Source organism: Egretta garzetta, unplaced genomic scaffold (genome assembly GCF_000687185.1).
Source record: "Egretta garzetta isolate BGI_Z169 unplaced genomic scaffold, ASM68718v1 scaffold280, whole genome shotgun sequence".
Classification (NCBI taxonomy): domain Eukaryota; kingdom Metazoa; phylum Chordata; class Aves; order Pelecaniformes; family Ardeidae; genus Egretta; species Egretta garzetta.
In genome coordinates, this window is record NW_009258219.1 from 857,575 (window position 1) to 863,269 (window position 5,695).

Consider the following 5,695-nt stretch of genomic DNA (forward strand, 5'->3'; position numbering starts at 1 on the left):
GGCTGGTGCACAGCCTGCCAGTACAGACCCACTCTTTCTGCCCTGCATTTTCTGGTCCCTGCTCGCCTCCTGTGATTTTTACTGTAAAGCAGAGATGGGGGTCACAGCTCCCTGCGCAGTGATCCTTGCCGAAACCCCCTTCTGTTTGTGCTTTCCAGCACCCAACTGCCGAAGGGCAGCTCTTCGTGGTGCACAAAGCACATGGAATCATCCAGGCGTGGGTGCCTGCGCTGTGCTGCCCCCACAGCAACGGCAGGAGCTGGCTTTTCTGGTCCTTCCCCTGCCACAGACGCAGCACCCTCAGTAGATGACGCATGCATAAAAAGTCAGTCCTTCCATCTCCTCTGATTGCTTTTTGTAATGGTTGTAGATAATTTGCATGCCCTGCCTCTGGTGCTGGCTGTAGTGCAAGCTGCTTTGCCCCAGACTGGGACTGAGCAGAAATTCCTGCACGTAGGTAGGTTTAATGCTGTCTTGTGTTCATGTTGTCTGGAAAACCCTACAAATGCCATTGCCTCAGAGAATCCGGTTTTAGGAAAGCCTCTACATTAATTTGAATTCATGGGGTGATGGGTTATGTTGTAATTTCTTCCTTGTTTTTGCAGTGATCTGTGTTTGCTAAATGTTATGTTTTCAGCATCAGCCTCACTCTAGCAGTAGAATTAGGGGTTAATTTAGTGCCACGCTGCTGTAGCTGCTTTCTTAAGGATTTTGGAAAAAGATGGGACAGGGGTTTCTGAGAAAGCAGAAGAGATCTGTACAGCATAGTCGTCAGATAAAATGGCCCTCGCGCTCCAAGCCTGCACTGAGAGTCCCTCCCTGCTCCAGTTTTGACTGGAACACATGTGTGTGTAGTTTAAGCTCATCTCCTCAACCCTGCCATAACCAGCAGGAGGTAATGAACGATCTGGAGAAATACATTGTGCAGGATCAAGTGCTTTTTGTTTGGTGGTTTGTTTTTTTAACTCAAATGCAAAGTTGAGTCCCTGGGAATAAATAATTTTTCAGAGATAATGTCTTGAAACCAACTTAAACTTAGTTTCCTGCCCAGTTATTGAACACTAACTGCTCTCCATTAGCCTGCGTCTGAGCTATCCTCCAAGCAGCAAAGCCCAAAAGTCACTTGCAGGCTGAGAGGCATGGGGGCTTTAACCCCTAAACCCAGCTCTTCAGGAAACCACGGGGCTCTGAAATTTTGGCAGTGAGCTCTACATTTGCATGGGAAGCTTTTCCGTTGGTGTTCTGATTTCTTAAATTCACAGCATTTTTAACATCCCAAGCGTGCCAGGCAGTTATTCAAAATGTGACTGTGTGGTGTATGTGGAACGTGACTGAGGATTTACATTTAATACTCATCTCCTTCCTCAATATTTCAAGTTGTAGGAGCCACTGAGTCTTGGATCAGTGAACCACTGTTGGGATGTGACTTTGCTTATGGCATGTATTGCTCTGCATGCTGTAGACTGGCCAGCAGACTGTGGCAGGGGGGATTTTCAGCCAAGCACTGCAGGGGCAGTTATATCAGGCACTGAAGCAAAGCCACGCTCCTGGCCTTGGCAAGTCTCGTTACAGGTATGCACAGCCTTTACGACAATTTTTCAGTGACATGAATATCGGTGTCCTGGAAGAGGTTGCTGATGAAGTCAGTAACACACTTACTGACAAAAAATACTTTGTGTTGGCACATTTTTGCGTAGCTATTGGGCCAGTCCTGCTGTCATTGAAGATGTGGTCAAGCCCATTGTAGCCCATGACATATACATGGACATTCGTTTCGTTTGTAAAGCACATGCGAGTTGCAGGACCTGTCGGTCATACCTGAACTCTGTGCTTTCCACTTGATAGCTGGGAAGACATTTAATTCCTGGCCATCAAAGAAGCACCTGTTTCTGCGAAAGGATATGGGTATATGAAGTGGGTGCTGTTTGCAATGCATCTGCCAGCTGAAGCTTTGGAGGGTTTCAGGAGGGAAAGATGAACAACAAAAAAGCAGAAAAAAATGGGTGGGAACTAAAATGGCCATTCTCATGGTTTTGTTTTAGAGAACGTGTGAGACCTTTAGGAAAAACTTACTTTCCTGGGCATCTATCACACAAAAGAAGCTGTGTTGACAAACATCTGTATGTTTGGGTACGTGCTTACCAACATGTCTGCGCACAGGGTATGGAGTCCTAATGCCTTCATTGCATACATGATGAAGTAGTACATTAATAAGGGTATTTCCCTCTACAGTTGCAAGTAACCCCTATTGCAGAAGAGAAAGCGTTTCTGTTGTCACAAGTTAAATCTGTTCCTTTTCTCTGCCCTTCTACTCAGGGATGACACTTCTTTGGTTAAAACTTCTGTTCGTGTTTTTTGCATCGATAGGTTTGGACCACAACAACTTAAGAGATTTGGTCATGTCTGTGGCGAGACCCTTCTTCACCAGCACTGGGTTCTCATGGCAGACCATTGTTTCCAGAAGTAAGTTCTGCTTTTGGTTAGACTTCCTGGAGAAGCTACAGAAAACCTTCCCAGGACTCTCTTTAGATGAAAGATACCTGTGGAGTTAGGTGTATTCTGTACTTCTGTTTCATGTGAAGTGGGACAGACTATATGTGGGTAGACAAGTAGACAGTAATTAAAAAAAGGTTGCAGAAATGAGAAATCCTTAAACTGGAGGAAGGAAAAAGGCCAAGTGCTGGGTAGAGGAAAAAGTTATTAAAACATCCGTTTACAGTCTCTATACAAAACCGTTTGTGTGGGAGTTCAAAAATACGTAGTTTATCTCTGGCATTGAGGTGGCTTGACACAAAAAGCAAAGATTCAAGACCAGTAAATACAGCACAGAGTGCTTAGAAAATCCCCTGCAGGGAAGTAAAAGCCTTGGACTTAACCGCAGCTGACTGCTGCCCCGCTCAGCGCCTTGGGCGGGCTGGTGGCTGCGAGGTCGGCCTCTGGCCACGGGCAGGACGAGCCCTGGGGGAAGGCTGGGGACGGATCGGACACACAGCTGTGGGACCGAGTGCCAGGTCACGGCCGGCCTGGAAGGGGACCAAGGACACACGTCAGAGAGGATACGTGGGAGGGAGGGCCGTGCAGCCGGGCTGGCAGGGACAAAGAGAAAACAGCCTGCGTCCACGGCAGAGCTCGAACCGACTGGTGATTCCCCTTGGGAGCTGCATGAATTTCCCTGACGCCTACAATGACGACTCTTCTATAATTTCTTACTCCGCTTTGGGACCATTGCTGTCGCTGAGAGGAGCTGCTGTCAGCTGGTTAGTCTGCCCTGGCATCTGATTAGTCTGCCCTGGCATCTGGTTAGTCTGCCCTGGCATCTGGTTAGTCTGCCCTGGCATCTGGCTTCACCTCCAGCTGTGCCGTGCATGCCGTGCCGTGCCGCTGTCAGTGTGCTGCGCTTCTTTATTTGCCTTTTGAAAGGCGGCGCCGTGCTGCTTCACTGTGTGGTAGAGTTGCAGAACAAGGAAATTACATTATGGGGTGTCAAACGTAGAAGTTAACACAACTGATTCTCTTCAACCAAATTATTGCCACTACTGAAAGAGGAACGGTCTAAACAAGAACCAGAAATACTCTTTAAGAACATATGCATAAACCCCATAAAATTTGCTACAAAATCATTGCAGAAAGGAACATTCCTCAAGTTCTTTGTGTTTTGGGTGGCGCGGGGTAGCACAGCCTGGCAGGCCAATACCTAAGAACTGTAGGAAAAACTTCCACCTCTGTATGGAGGCTCCTGTTTTGAGGGGGTGTGGAGGGATGAATCCCACCCTGCCCTTTATTCTCACGCTGCAGCCAAGCAAGGAAGCAGTCTTTGAGCATGCAGAGAGGGTCATGAAGCACTTTTGGTGAACCAAGGCAGGAAGGATGGGCTTTGTGGTGCAGACTACATGTGCGACTCCCATTCAGCAAGAAGTAGTACTGAATTTTGGGTACAGGAGCACACTATGCAGGGTCATACACCTCCCAAGGGAAAAGTTGCATGCGTTAATCCTCATTAACTCTCTTTGAGGTACATGTAGATCCCTTTTATGCATCCAAAACTGTTTCTCTTCGTACTTTGGTTGGAGGCTTACTGTCAATACTGGTACACAGTTTTACCCAGCCCCGAGGAACAACACAGTGCATAATAAACATCTCATTTATTTTTCCATAAAATCGCATCTGTAGCCAATCTTTTGCCCCTATTTTAGCAGACTACCAATTTGTCCTTTGCTTAGGCTAATGCCGTTTTAAATTTCATTTTTTGATCTGCTATGTAGGTTTGGGCAAGCAGGCACATCTGGTGTGGCTAAGGGCGTGGCAGAGGGAGGAGCGGCATGCACTGCTATCAGTGGTGGGAGGAAAGAGCCTGTTAAAAACATCCATATGCTTCCTTACTCTGAAATTGGTTTAGGGGTGAGGTGGAAGATGTGTCCGACTGGTGAATCCTCCTAGGCAAGCACAACCTTAGCCACAATGGCTCCACACAGACAGCATGCCGCGTGAAGCAAATCTACCAGCATGAGTGGTTCCACAAGAACCACTCAAACCACCTGGGTTACGATATTGCCTTGGTCAAGCCTATGGAAGGCGTAACAGCAAACTGCTTTGTCTGCTGCACCTGCCACCAAGAGAGGCTGCTCTCTCTACCCGTACACGAGTGCTGCTGGTTTTCAAGGTCAGACGGGGTTGGCGCTGTTTACTCTTAAATCCAAATACACAGAGAAGGACTGTTTAGTACACCCTCTGCCTCCTACATGTTTAGGTGAAGAGCCAATACCTGAAATCCAGGTTCCTGGGGTAACAGCACATCTGGGATTAGGTGGCTGACGGGCAGTCCTGCTGGGTAACTGGATGGGGGGACACAACAGGTACACGAGTGCTGCTGGTTTTCAAGGTCAGATGGGGTTGGCGCTGTTTACTCTTAAATCCAAATACACAGAGAAGGACTGTTTAGTACACCCTCTGCCTCCTACATGTTTAGGTGAAGAGCCAATACCTGAAATCCAGGTTCCTGGGGTAACAGCACATCTGGGATTAGGTGGCTGACTTCTACTTTCTCTTAGGTCAGCGCTGAATTATTTGTACTCTGCCTGCACCCATGAGCCCTACCCACGAGTAAGATCCTGTTCAAAAGAAAGCTCTTTGGTTTATGCCCAGGGGTGCTCCTGTGTGCAGGAAACGGTGACTCAGTTACCACATGTATGCAGAGCTGCACAGCTACTTAGGTTTCCATTTGAAGTCCCTTCTCTCTCTTAAAGTATATTTTAAGTACTGTGTGAACACCTATGAAAGGCAGCGCTTCACAGACACACATTCTTGGAGGTGCTGGCTGGGTGGTCCTGGAAAGGCTGAGCCCTCCTTGCCCTGAATAGCCAAAAGCAGTAGCAGTGCAACCCGCTCTTGCTACGGACCCTTTTTCCAGCTGAAAACTGTGATGGCAGGCATTAGGACTTTCTGCTCCACTTCACACCTGGGGAAAGACACAAGCAAAAAAAGGTGAGGTGTAAAGCCAAGCCAGACAACATGCAGCGGGACTTTTCCAGCGGGCACGAAAAAGACCAAAATGGGTGGCTGACGTGTTCCGTGCTTCATCTTTCTCCTCTGCTGTGTTCTGTGGCAGGCGGGGAAGGTGACTTGGCGTTGCCTGAGGTGCTGGAGCGGGCCAAGGTGCCGGCGGGGGGCTTCACGGCCTGCCGCCCGGGGACGCTGC